The sequence below is a fragment of the Telopea speciosissima genome, chromosome 6 (assembly GCF_018873765.1).
Source record: "Telopea speciosissima isolate NSW1024214 ecotype Mountain lineage chromosome 6, Tspe_v1, whole genome shotgun sequence".
Taxonomy (NCBI): domain Eukaryota; kingdom Viridiplantae; phylum Streptophyta; class Magnoliopsida; order Proteales; family Proteaceae; genus Telopea; species Telopea speciosissima.
Window position 1 is genome coordinate 61274840 of NC_057921.1, and position 15056 is coordinate 61289895.

The following is a 15056-nucleotide window of genomic DNA, read 5'->3' on the forward strand; positions in this document are numbered from 1 at the left end:
ATTCTATTTTATTAGTTCAAACCTAAATTTGAAGTACATGCATTTGACTGGGCCTAATTAATAGCGTACTTAATTGACTACTGCTAGGTCCAGAATCCACCTCGGTCACATCTGTCTTGGCTGTCTAGACTCTACTTAAAATAACTACCCTGGACTGGATTATCAAGTCATTCTGTCTTATTAGTTCAAACCTGAAATTGAAGTACATGCATTTGACTGGCCCTAATCAATAGCGTACTTAATTCACTATTGCTATGTCCAAAATCCACCTCAGTCACATCTATCATGGCCGTCCAGACCTGTCTCAAGGTAAATACCCTGGCCTGGATTATCAAGTCATTCTGTCTTATTAGTTCAAACCTGAATTCGAAGTACATGCATTTGACTACGCCTAATCAATAGCATACTTGACTACTGCTATGTCCAAATTCTACCTCGGTTACATCTATCAAGGCCGTCTAGACCTTTTTTAAGATAAATACCCTGGCCTGGATTATCAGTCATTCTGTCTTATTAGTTTAAACTTGAATTTAAAGTACATTCATTTGACTGGGCCTAATCAATAGCGTACTTAATTAACCACTGCTAGTTCCAAAATCCACTTCGGTCACATCTGTCATGGTCGTCCAGACCTTTCCTAAGGTAAATACCCTGGCCTGGATTATCAAGTCATTCGGTCTTATTAGTTCAAACCTGAATTTGAAGTACATGCATTTGACTATGCATAATCAATAGCGTGCTTGACTATTGCTATGTCCAAATTCCACCTCGATCACATCTGTCATGGCCGTCCAGACCTTTCTTAAGATAAATATCCTAGCCTGGATTATCAAGTCATTCTGTCTTATTATTTCAAACCTGAATTTGAAATACATGCATTTAACTAGGCCTAATCAATAGCGTACTTAATTGACTACTACTAGGTCCAAAATCCACCTCGATCACATCTGCCAAGGCCGTTTAGACCTTCCTTAAGTTAAATACCCTGGCCTGAATTATCAAGTCATTCTGTCTTATTAGTTCAAACCTGAATTTGAAGTACATGCATTTGACTGGACCTAGTCAATAATGTACTTAATTGACTACTGTTAGGTCCAGAATCCACCTTGGCCACATCTATCATGGTCGTTAAGACCTTTCTTAAGATAAATACCCTGGCTTGGATTATCAAATCATTCTGTCTTATTAGTTTAAACCTGAATTTGAAGTAATATCAATCATTGATTGATTTGGTCAAATCCTATCGACCCTGAATATGCATTTGTCATTCTATCTTATTAGTTAAACTTAATTTGAGGCCTAATCAATAGTGTACTTAATTGGCTATCGCTAGGTCCAAAATCCACTTGCCCCTTTTAGATAACCTTACATCAATTGACGTGGTTCAGCCTTACTTAAGATAAATACCCTGATTAGTCAACTGGATTATTAAGTCATTCTATCTTATTAGTTAAAACTTGAATTTGAAGTATATGCATTTGACTGGACCTAATCAATACCGGATTGTCATTAATCTTATTAGTTAACTGAATTTAGACATGCATTGGATGCGTTAATTGACTAGTGCTAGGTCCAAAATCCACCTCGATCACATTTGTCATGGTTGTCCGGACCTTTCCTAAGGTAAATACCCTGGTCTTGATTATCAAGTCATTCGGTCTTATTAGTTCAAACCTGAATTTGAAGTATATACATTTGACTATACATAATCAATAGCGTGCTTGACTATTGCTATGTCCAAATTCCACCTCAATCACATCTGTCATGGCCGTCCAGACCTTTCTTAAGGTAAATACCCTGGCCTGGATTATCAAGTCATTCTGTCTTATTAGTTCAAACCTGAATTTGAAGTACATGCATTTGAATGGGCCTAATCAATAGCGTACTTAATTGACTACTGCTAGGTCCAAAATCCACCTCAGTCACATCTGTCATGGCCGTCCAGATCATCCTTAAGGTAAATACCCTGGCCTGGATTATCAAGTCATTCTGTCTTATTAGTTCAAACCTAAATTTGGAGTACATGCATTTGACTAGGCCTAGTCAATAGCGTACTTAATTGACTACTGCTAGGTCCAGAATCTACCTTGGTCACATCTATCATGGCCGTTAAGACCTTTCTTAAGATAAATACCCTGGCCTGGATTATCAAGTCATTCTGTCTTATTAGTTCAAACCTGAATTTGAAGTACATGCATTTGACTGGGCCTAATCAATAACATACTTAATTGACTATGGCTAGGTCCAAAATCCACCTCAGTCACATCCAGACATTTCTTAAGATAAATACCCTGGCCTGGATTATCAAGTCATTCTATCTTATTAGTTTAAACTTGAATTTGAAGTACATGCATTTGACTGGGCCTAATCAATAGCGTACTTAATTGACTATTGCTAGGTCCAAAATCCACCTCGATCACATCTGTCATGGTCGTCCAGACCTTTCCTAAGGTAAATACCCTGGCTTGGATTATCAAGTCATTCGATCTTATTAGTTCAAACCTGAATTTGAAGTACATGCATTTGACTATGCATAATCAATAGCGTGCTTGACTATTGCTATGTCCAAATTCCACCTCGATCACATCTGTCATGGTCGTCCAGACCTTTCTTAAGATAAATATCCTAGCCTGTATTATCAAGTCATTCTGTCTTATTAGTTCAAACCTGAATTTGAAGTACATGCATTTAACTGGGCCTAATCAATAGCGTACTTAATTGACTACTGCTAGGTCCAAAATCCACCTCGATCACATCTGCCAAGGCTGTCCAGACCTTCCTTAAGGTAAATACCCTGGCCTGGATTATCAAGTCATTCTGTCTTATTAGTTCAAACCTGAATTTGAAGTACATGCATTTGACTGGACCTAGTCAATAACGTACTTAATTGACTACTGTTAGGTCCAGAATCCACCTTGGTCACATCTATCATGGCCGTTAAGACCTTTCTTAAGATAAATAGCTTGGCCTGAATTATCAAGTCATTTTGTCTTATTAGTTCAAACCTGAATTTGAAGTACATGCATTTGACTGGGCCTAATCAATAGTGTACTTAATTGACTATCGCTAGGTCCAAAATCCACTTCGGTTACATCCAGACCTTACTTAAGATAAATACCCTGGCCTGGATTATCAAGTCATTCTATCTTATTAGTTAAAACTTGAATTTGAAGTATATGCATTTGACTGGACCTAATCAATAGCGTACTTAATTGACTACTGCTAGTTCCAAAATCCACCTCGGTCACATCTGTCATGGCCGTCTAGACCTTTCTTAAGGTAAATACCCTGGCCTGGATTATCAAGTCATTCTGTCTTATTACTTCAAACCTGAATTTGAAGTACATGCATTTGACTATACATAATCAATAGCGTGCTTGACTACTGCTATGTCCAAATTCCACCTCGGTCACATCTGTCATGGCCGTCAAGACCTTTCTTATGATAAATACCCTAGCCTGGATTATCAAGTCATTCTGTCTTATTAGTTCAAACCTGAATTTGAAGTACATGCATTTGAATGGGCCTAATCAATAGCGTACTTAATTGACTACTGCTAGGTCCAAAATCTACCTTAGTCACATCTGTCATGGCCATCCAGATCATCCTTAAGGTAAATACCCTGGCCTGGATTATCAAGTCATTCTGTCTTATTAGTTCAAACCTAAATTTGAAGTAAATGCATTTGACTAGGCCTAGTCAATAACGTACTTAATTGGCTACTGCTAGGTCCAGAATCCACCTTGGTCACATCTATCATGGCCGTTAAGACCTCTCTGAAGATAAATACCCTGGCCTGGATTATCAAGTCATTCGGTCTTATTAGTTCAAACCTGAATTTGAAGTACTTGCATTTGACTGAGCCTAATCAATAACATACTTAGTTGACTATGGCTAGGTCTAAAATCCACCTCAGTCACATACAGATATTTCTTAAGATAAATACCCTGGCCTGGATTATCAAGTCATTCTATCTTATTAGTTTAAACTTGAATTTAAAGTACATGCATTTGACTGGGCCTAATCAATAGCGTACTTCATTGACTACTGCTAGGTCCAAAATCCACCTCGATCACATCTGTCATGGCCGTCCAGACCTTCCTTAAGGTAAATACCCTGGCCTGGATTATCAAATCATTTTGTCTTATTAGTTCAAACCTGAATTTGAAGTGCATGTATTTGACTTGGCCTAGTCAATAGCGTACTTAATTGACTACTGCTAGGTCCAGAATCCACCTTGGTCACATCTATAATGGCCATTAAGACCTTTCTTAAAATAAATACCTGGCCTGGATTATCAAGTCATTCCGTCTAATTAGTTCAAAACTGAATTTGAAGTACATGCATTTGACTGGGCCTAATCAATAGTGTACTTAATTGACTATCGCTAGGTCCAAAATCCACCTCGATCACATCCTGACCTTTCTTAAGATAAATACCCTGGCCTGGATTATCAAGTCATTCTATCTTATTAGTTTAAACTTGAATTTGAAGTACATATATTTGACTGGGCCTAATCAATAGCGTACTTAATTGACTACTGCTAGTTCCAAAATCCACCTCGGTCATATCTATCATGGTCGTCCAGACCTTTCTTAAGGTAAATACCTTGGCCTGGATTATCAAGTCATTCTATCTTATTAGTTCAAACCTGAATTTGAAGTACATGCATTTGACTATGCATAATCAATTGCGTATTGAGTACTGCTATGTCCAAATTCCACCTCGGTCACATCTGTAATGGCAGTCCAAACCTTTCTTAAGATAAAAACCCTAGCCTGGATTATCAAGTCATTCTGTCTTATTAGTTCAAACCTGAATTTGAAGTACATGCATTTGACTAGGCCTAATCAATAACGTACGTAATTGACTACTGCTAGACCCAGTCCATGTGCACCAGTAGGATATACGTACATCAATAATTCATGGCAAAGTAAGGGCATCATTCCACTCTTGACAAAAGTGGGCTAGTTTGATTGTTTATGGGTCGGGCCTAATTATCTTAACTCGTTAGTTTCATTTTTTTTTTGTTAGGCACAGTTTGTTGGTGACTTGTCAGGGTGTAGGCTACAGAAGATCATGGGTTGGACTTTTCTATCTTCATCTTGTGCCATAAGACAGTCTACTTCCTCCCTCTCTCTTCTTCGGGTAGTTGGTTAATGTTCCATAGGCAACTAGATAGATAGACCATCCCCCACCTGAATCATTATCACCTCCAATTCCTGCCTGCTCCAATTCCTCACATAGGAGCAAAAATGACCACCCTATCCCCTGCCCGAACACACTGCTCAAGGTGGGGAAGGGTGGTCATTTCAGCTCTTATGTAAGGAATTGGAGGGAATTGGAGAGGGCAGGAATTGGAGGTGATAAAAATTCTCCCCCCCCCCCCCCACCTCAATAAAATAAAAAAAACCTTTCTATTTTACCCGAATTTCAATTGGAATAACATGCAATATTTTTTTTTTGGGAAAAAGTTTTATGTCCGGGAGTGTGGCCTACGCCAGCACTCCCATGAGTCTATCTCTCTCCTCTCAATATGAAAAGACATCTCTACCCCCTTATTTTAAGGAGGAGAGAGATAGACACATGGGAGTGCTGGCGTAGGCCACACTCCCGTATAGAAAACTGCTTCCCTTTTATTTTTATTTTTTTTGAGGAGGGCATCGCGGCACTGCCCTGCCTTGCTTGGAATGGAATCTCTCACACCAAATGAATGAGAGCATGGGAAGAAGTGTCACATGGTTAGTGTATAAAAAATTCACATGTGAAGAAGAGAGATTGTGAAGATCACTCATTTTCTTTTTATTTTGTAAAATATTCGTAGTTTAGATTTCCATATTTTATAGGACAATCCAACAAATTAAGGGCCTTAATTAGTGGGTCAATGTAGGTTTTTAAAATATCTCAAAAATAAGTTAGCATCAATCATTGACAAGTGGTTATTTCTATACTCATCCATGCTCCTCCAAAGCCCCCCAATATATAACAACTAATAACCTCTTAATAGTCTCCACTATAACAAAACAATGGGAACATTAGCTAGGAAGAATGCCTAATAATAGACATTTGTTTATTATGGCTACCAGATTCTTATGAATTGAGATATCAGGGGAGGGGATCAAGCAGCCTAAGATCATAAACTTGAATTATACAACCACAAGTACCTCAGTTTCTTAAATTGTACATCATGACGATAGTATATATAATGCTTGAGATAATGGGCAATAAAAAAATTTAAAAAAAAAAAGGATAATGGGCAACAGTGTATAGAAATACGTATCCGGCTCCTCTCCAATGTACGTGCCAGCCTAATGAGCATCCGATGGCTGGGCATGCCGGTCACATCTATAAGTATGCACCAAGATATGTGCCAGGCAGCCCAACCAGGATGCCTTTGGAGGCTCACATCAAGGAAAGTTTCTTTGGAGAAAGCCAAGTAAAATGTCGAAGAACCGATTTGAATTGAAATTGACCGAGCCTGATCCTGATTCCTTCATTTTGGAGCAACTAATCCACAGTGAGCTTCTAAGGGATCAGTTCAATTCTGAGCTATTCTCAATGGATTTCCTTGTAGAGTTTAAGCGAGAAAAATGAAATGTCAATATCTCTGTTCTTTGATGAGTGGTCATCCATCCAAAAAGTATATCTGAGAAGACGAGTAATGACCCTCAGCCCATCGATAACTTTGTAATACCAACTACTGTGAGGAAGCATTGTTTGATGTGAATGATACTGCACAGAGACAGAGAGAGACATATAAAACAAAGCATGTTATGGGCCGGTTTGGGAACTAGAATGAAGAATGCACAGGCGCATAGCAACCATTTGCAATAACCAAGTGACGTTACAAAAAGCTAAAAACAAGAGAAGTGAACACTAAATTAGTCCCACATCGACTAAAGAAAGAAAGAGATATGACAAGAGACTGCTATAAAAGAAAAGCAGAGATATTAAACAAAACATACCTTTCTCGGCCTTTTGGCTAAGATCAAATGTAGTCTGTTCTTATCAGTTTAATATCTGATACGTGGGTCATCGACCCACATGATATTAAATTAATTTTTTTATGGGGAGGTCCCACTACGGTAGCTTGCTGCCGGGGTCCTCTAACGTCGCCCATGCGTTGCACTTTTGCACGGGCCTGGCGCACCCCACTAATACAAGTTAAAAAGTTCTAATGATCTAAATGTGGTTGATGTTCTGGCAATAGCGACAGTGAAAAACCATTGCAGCATTTTTTCGAACAACTCATGTGTAAAATGTGTATCATAATCCATCCAATTTTGCAAAAACTGGTTAAGTGGTGCTTATATTAAACGTATTGCACTATTAAATAAGCTTGCTTCGAGCTGTTTCAGTCCACTTCTCTGCCTTGCCCAGGTGAGATTTTCTTTTTCTATTCCTTTTTGCGCAGCTTCTTGTAACGAAAGCAAATCATTCTCCGGAGGAAAACAACAATCATGGATTTTCGTCAAAAGTAGAAGCTTCCACACCAGAAGAAAAGCAAAGGCTCAGCTTTTTTTTTTTTTTTTTTTTTTTGACAACAAAAATTGCAGCCTAATATTTGATCTTTTATTTTTTTTTTTTTGAATTACAAGAATTAGGACATTACAAGGACAATCTCACTCTATAAATATTTGGAACTTTGTTTTGGCAGACTAAAATGTATCCTAATTTTAGATTTTTTTTTTATGGAAATTATTAGAGGGCAGGTCTTGGTGTAACAACAGTAAAGTTGTTCCATTGTGACCGATAATACTACCACTAATACTAGCCCCACTACTTTGTCAGTTAGTGTTTATTATGATCTCTTTAATCGGGATATTTTCACTATTATATGTAGGGGTGTCAATTGGTCCGGTTCTTTAATAGTTCTAGTCCTAAGGGGTTAGGATTAGAACCGGACCAATAATCTAATCGGTTCCAAACTCGAGATCTAGGATCATTAACTAATGGGTGTGCCGGTTCCAGTTCCTAAAAGGTTCCAAGCAGTCCAAATTAAAAATAAAAAATAAAAAAAATCTCTAACACATGCTACATATATTTAATAATATTATAATAAGACATTAATTTCAATAACATGAAATATGCTTCATTTTTTTTTTCAAATCACAGAACTAGTCTATATTACCTCTTGTTTTGTGTTAATTAATAAGTAGGAACATCATCACTCTCATAAGTTAGGATTATTTTAATATATGTTCTTAAGTTAACATTCCCAAATGGACTTTTAAATTTATAGTCAAATCTTTGGTAAAATAGTACATGAGACAAGTGTTACCACCTAAAATTGAAAAACTAAAATAATAAAGGGTTTGTCTCATGATCTTGAGTCTTAAGAATTATATAATACATAAAGTTAGAATGTGAATTCGTTCCAGTTCCATTGGTTTCTAATTGGTAGATTCAGAATCGGACCAATAACTTATCAGTAGATCTAGAACCGAACCAATAAGCTATTGGGTGGGTCGGTTCTTGGTTTTGATCCAAAATTAACACATTTAATTATATGTGATGGTAGCTTTATTAAAGAATCTGATGAAGCAAGTTGGATGGCTATCTTAGTGTCTAAAATTACTTTTATTAGTGTTATCATAGATTTTGGTTTTGCAAGGAGCACATGGAAATCCGTAGCAAGAGCCATACTCAGTCTCAGCATTAGAGTTGTTGATGTTCAGACTGACTACCAAAGCTTAGTGGAGTGTTTGGAGGAAGAGAATGGGAATTGGCCTTGGGAAATTTTTACTATTTTGTTGGATATAATAACTAGGGAACATGTTGTCTATTTGGGAGCGTGACCCTTGCACGAGCACAAGGACTAATGAAGATAATGTGCGAAAGCATAACCAAGGATGTGATTTTTGCCTTTGATGGTAGTGGGGCGGTCAATTTTCTTCATCTGTGTTTGGGCGTAAGAGCCACACTCCTAGACAAAGTCATTTTTCCTTAATAATTATATGGCCCCGTTTGTTTAGTGGGGAAGGTGGGGTGGGATTGTTGGGAAGATGGGACCACATGTTGGTGGGCGGTTTTATAGGGGATGGAAATGTTGAGGTAAAGTTACTTTTCTCATGAATAGTAACCAAAGTCTTTGAATAGGCAAGGGGTGGGATTTTGAAGTGGCACATCAGCAGACAAAACAAATGATGATGTTCCCTTAACTTTAGTAAGTTCACCACCCAGGATAACCAAACAAGATTGGGGTGGGATTTTGAAGTGTCACATCAGTATTTTTCCACCCTCTAATTCTCCCACCTCACCTAAGTCCCCTCTAAACAAACGGGGTCTAACTAAATACTTTTCTAAAGCATGTTTTGTGAAATAAGGTAGGGATAGAACATCGCACTTAGAGCTAGAACTAATAAACTTAGTGTATCTGATTCAAATAATGTAACTTCTTGGCATTTTGTTTAGGGGAAAGAGAACACTACCTAGTCGTGTGCCCTACACCTAGGCATAAGGCTGTATGAAATAACCTCCGCACTCTCAAGGATTTCTGTCTTTCAATGGGGATGCAGCAGTCATTTCGCACGGCCCTATGTCTGGGTGCAGGAACTATGCGACCAAGTAGCGTTCTTTCTCCCTTTGTTTGATTATGACATTTTCTTTTACACACACCCCCCCCAAAAAAAATTTACAAGATTAGACTATATTGGTAGGGATGTAAATGGATATTCGTAAATCCGTATTCGATCCGTGTTCGTATCCGTTTAAGAGAATCCGAATCCGTCCGAAACTAATTGGATACGAATATGATAATCCCCCTATTCGACCGATTATTATCCGATTCGTTTAACAGTCTAACGGTAATAAAATATCTGAAATATAACTATGTGTTTGTCTATCCTTTTAAGTTACCTCATTGGATTTTGTTATCTTATTTTTATAAATTTATAAGTTAAGATAATGTGAATCTTTTTCTAGATTTGCTATTGGTTTATATATATTGTTTTATGCAATGTGATATATGGAATTACGTATCTATTAAAAAATCAAAAGTAAAAAACGTAAGAGAATAAATGACTAAGAAGAGAAGAAGAAAGGGTAATTACTGAACTTTTAAGTCTCAACCTTAACCCTCATCATAAAAACGGTAAATATGTCAACGGATAGTCGAAAAATCGTATTCAATCTGTATTCATATCCATTTAGGAGAACCTATATTCAAAAAATCATTATCCGAAAATTATCCGAATCCGTCCGAAAACCGATAGGATATTATCCGAATCCGTCCGAATATAATCGAATACGAATATGATAATGCCACTATCCTACCGAATTCGATCCGTTTACATCCCTATATATTGGGTTTGGTCTTACCAAATTAGTAAGTGATTGGGTTTCAATTTACAAAAGTAGCCAATACAATGTTCCTTCCTCATTTTCAACTTCTTTTTACATTTTTGCCCTCAATGTGATAATTCCACTCCTCATCTTATTCTATCCTCTTCTTGGAACGGACTTCTACTTCTTCAACCCCATGCAATACCGTCCAGCCCCTGCAATCCCTCCTGTCCCACCACCGCAACCCTTCCAACACCTCTAGAATCCCTCCAGCCCCACCCTCTGATCTTTGTCCCACCCCACTCCCTGCAATCCCTCCTGCCCCGGCCCATTCCCTGTTCTTCCATAGAAATGTAAATTAATTTTAAAATCCAATTCTAAAAGATTGTACATCAATTCAATAATATACTATATATTATTCAATTTGGTGGTCCTTGTGTGATGGTTGCTTCTGTCTAACATTCTCCCAAAAATAGGACTTTGTACATCATAATTAGTGGCTGCTGCAATAAATTATCCTTCATAGAAAATGCTAGTGCTTTGGAGAAAACGGTCAATCAAGAGAAGGATCACTATCATAGAATTATAATTGACAAAATACACGTTAATTAATTCTTTGTGGTTAAATGTGTATTTAGGTTTGTAACAATGCTTATGAATAAGGGAATTGGTTTGTAATACTGCTTTCATTGGTCTTCTTGTTCGCTATATAAAATTAGTTAGACACCTAAAATGAATGATTTGATGGTACTTTCATTTTGTGATTTCAATAAGTTAATTCTCAATAATTATTGATCCATTGATTTCAATATTATTTATTTTCCCTTACACTAATAAACAATGATTTGATCTGTACCATTGATGTCAATAGTAGTTATCTTTGCTTGACAATTTATTCCTCTTTTTTCCGATTACCCGAATGGAGTTAATCACCTAAGAGCCCTATTATGCTGATTTGTTAATGTCATAGATAAATTTGATGAATCAATCTAAACCTTTATCACCACTTGCCCTTTCACATTAGTCAAATGTTCAATTTGTGCAACATAAAACTCTATACAATTCTATATATTATTCGGTTTGGGCTTGAGCAAAGGATTCATACACCTGTTGCACGTCGTGGCAGGCTCTCCCGCACACTTCTAACAAACTCTTGAAAGGCCTGAACCTCAAGACACACGTTGTTTACTCCCAACTCCAGCTAGGGGTGCAAGTTAGGCCCTGTCGCTCCGAACCCACCTTGGCTCGCTTTGAGCTCAAATAGGGATTGAATTGAGATATTTGGCCCTGAGGGGGGATCAGGGTTGGAAATTTCTGGCCCTGAGTCAGGGTCGGGTCGGGTCAGGCCAAGGTTGAGACCTCAAGCTAAGCCTAGCCCAGCTCGGCCCGACCCTGTTTTAAATTATACTAAAAATATATATATATATAAAAAACTTTAAATGTCATCCTCATTTTGTTATATAATATATTATATATGAAGATAATAAGTGATATAATACATTTTATTATAGTATTATTTTACGTAAAATTGATAATTTTCTTCCCGGCCCATTCTAGTCCATGTATTTCCTTTCCCCTCTTTATGATCAGGGCCAATTAGGGGTAGCCCGGCCCAACCTTAAAGGCAGGTCAGGGTTGGATTTTTAAGACCCTGAGTTAGGATCGGGTCGGGCCTGGGCCCAGATAAGGGGACTCAAGATTGAATTAGGAATCTATAAAACCCGGCCCAACCCAACCTTGTTGCAGCCTTAACTGTAGCAATTCACTCATCGCTGTTATATCAAACATCCCAGGATCCATTTCAACCGAGATGCTGAAATTTGACCAAAAGAATGGAAACCAAATTTTGATCCCAGAGAGTCTAAGCTCTGAGCCTCGGTGTTCCTCCTTTTGTGTGTTGGATGGATAACCATTAGAATGACTCAGTAGAAAGGCCAAAGGAGAGAAGCAGGCTGTCTTTGTTAGTCCCACATCGGTCAGCTTACGAAGGTGCAAGTCTAGAAGCTTGTATAAATGAGGCCAAGACATTAAGGCTAAAATCATATTTAATTAACAGGACGTGGTTAATGGGTTCTCAAGAAGGCCCATAGCCTAGGTTGGTGATCCTTGTGTGAGGGTGATAACATTCTCCCAATAATGGGAGTTTGTACGTCATAATCTGTGGCTGCTGCGATAAGCGTTCGCCCGGCCACTTTATATTGAACCATTACTATAAATAAATGGGCTATTAATGACTAATTGTACTGGTATGACCAAATATTATTTGGTGACACCCCTAATGATTATTTGGTGACACCCCTAATGATTAGGATGTAAATGAATAGCAATATCCGTAGCACTATCCAATTTGCTATGACTAAAGGTCAATCACTGACTATCCGAGCAATCGATCCGTTACATCCTACTTACCTGGCATATAAGGATGGGTTCTTCTCAAGAGGATGATGCAACCAATCTTGGTCCAAGCCCATGGTGAATAGTCCCACCCCAATCTGAATTTAGCTCGTCTCCAAGGAGCCCAACACGTCTAGGGTGTTGCCAGCCGTTGGGCTGTGCCGCACATATCCCTAGGTATGCGCTAAGATGTGTGCAGCATAGCTCAGCTGTTGGATGCCCCTTGGCAGCACCCTAGGTGTTGGGCTTCTTGGAGACGATCCTGATCCCCTCAGCCTTCAAAAGAATTCAATAAAACAAAAAGATTGCTACACTACCCTTGTACATATTCTTTTATACCCTCCTCACATAATAAACAGTAGAATCTGTATTAATATTTCTCACATATTCTGACCATGTGGGCCTCATGTACAAATTCTTTTTATATCGCCATAGCAGGAAACACTCTCCCAAAAAATATTTTAATCATTAACTTGGAGCAATTAATGCTCCAGTACTAAGTAATGTTATTCCATTGGTGTTGTAGCTTTTGAACTCTATTATGATGAACCTCAAGTTCGCTTTGAGAGTTTAGTGAATCCCATATTGTTGGGTGAGTAAGTCCTCACACTTGAATTGAATAAGTCCTTACAATTACACATCTATCCTTGTATACTTTTTAGTTGTTTATGAAACTTCACCAACTTTTTCCTTCTAATTTTATTCTCTTTACCTTTCGAACTCAGCCTATGATATATAAAAAATAATCTAGTCTATGGATGATCGACACGTGATAAAGTCCAAAGCTAACTATGATGCCATAGCCTCTTTTCTAGAGCCTACGAAGCTACCTCCACACTGGACGTTGGACTAAATTAATTATGTCATTTGAGAGGTTGATGTGGCAAATGTACACCAATGGATCGATAGGGATGAAATGATCTAGATTTGTTAATCCAAATTCGAGAATCATAGTCAACCATATAATCCAAGTTTATTGGCAATTTCCCTAGAATTTTCAAACATTCATATGATTTCAAACTTCAAAAACTTTAATTGTTAATCGTTTTAAGAAATTTTCAAACCTTTATTTGCCAATACCAGTCTATACAAACCAATACCACTGGAATGGTTCACAAGAGAATCTGAAGCTAAAAATTGTGACCAGGTTCTTAGATTTTTGCCTTTGTTTCTTCAGCTGTCTTTGTTCCTCAAATAGTCCCAAACATAATTGACTATTTAAAATAGTTTTTAAGCATTAATTAACATATATATATATATATATATATAGCCTCTTTCCTTTTCACATGACAAAGAAAATAGAGAGGTAGCTTGAAGCCTTGAACTAGCACATCAGTGATCAATATGTAGCTTGCCACATATTTCCCTCCACTTGCTTTCCCTTGATCACAAGAAATTTTTAACTGTAAAGATTCAATTTGCAAATAAATAATTGATCATGAAATCTAACCAACAAGTAATAGACAATAAATCTCAATTTCTATTTCAAGATCTCATTCACTTATCTTCTTCCCAACCCCCCCCCCCCCCCCCCCCCCCACAAAAAAAAAAAAAAAAAAAAAAAAAAACCTTTGAATTATATTTTGATCTCTGAATTAATATATATTCATAAGATCAGCTTAGAAGTCCAATGGTCCTTCTATAACCCCTTTAGTAACTGATGATGGTGAACAGAATTATAATAACAAGATATTCAGCAAATCATTCATATTGTCCTTATGAAGAAAAAATTGGGAGGCAACAAGCTCATAGAAATGAAATTTAGAATAATTTCACCTTTTTTTTTACATCTCTAGCTCCCTTTTCAACCCCCTCTGCCAACAGAGTGATCCATAATGGTAATGGACCAAATGAAGATCAAAGGACACTCCCAGAGTAGCAATATTAGAAGAAAACAAAAGTGTTTATTGATTGAGTAAAAATTATAACTACCTATGGGACTTCTCTAATGAAGGTTATCATTTTTAGTTTTTTCTCATGAGAGAACTAATTCAGTTGCATTATGGGAATTCTGTAAACCTGTAAATAGGACTCACATTCAATTATCTGCCCATTCATTTTCTAAAATCTCAATAAGTTAAATAATCACTTTAGCTGAATTTAATAGCTAGTAATTCAATTGAGTTATCTTTTCATGATTTAGCTTGATAGAGTCATGAAGACTCTTTGTTCTCAACCTTAAGTCAAACAAAATCCCAATGCATTCTATTCTTTTCATTGAGAAGTAAGGAATGGATTTCTTTTAAAAAACCAAGCAAAGACACTATTAAAAAATGTTGATACATTGATCATTAGCATCATTTCTTTATAAAGCCAAGAAAGATATTAGGAAAATTATTAGTTAAGGTCTTATATAGAGAAATAATCTATCCATAAAA

The 15056-nt window shown here is 37.2% G+C and overlaps 1 non-coding gene and 1 pseudogene across 1 annotated transcript; both read left to right on the forward strand.

Annotated features, from left to right (window-relative positions):
* Positions 1–6961: 6961 nt before the first annotated feature.
* On the forward strand, positions 6962–7155 carry LOC122666338. Its single transcript, XR_006333531.1, has one exon. It is a non-coding gene; the product is annotated as a U2 spliceosomal RNA (small nuclear RNA).
* Positions 7156–12329: 5174 nt separating this feature from the next.
* On the forward strand, positions 12330–12479 carry LOC122666476 (annotated as a pseudogene).
* The last annotated feature ends 2577 nt before the right edge of the window (positions 12480–15056 follow it).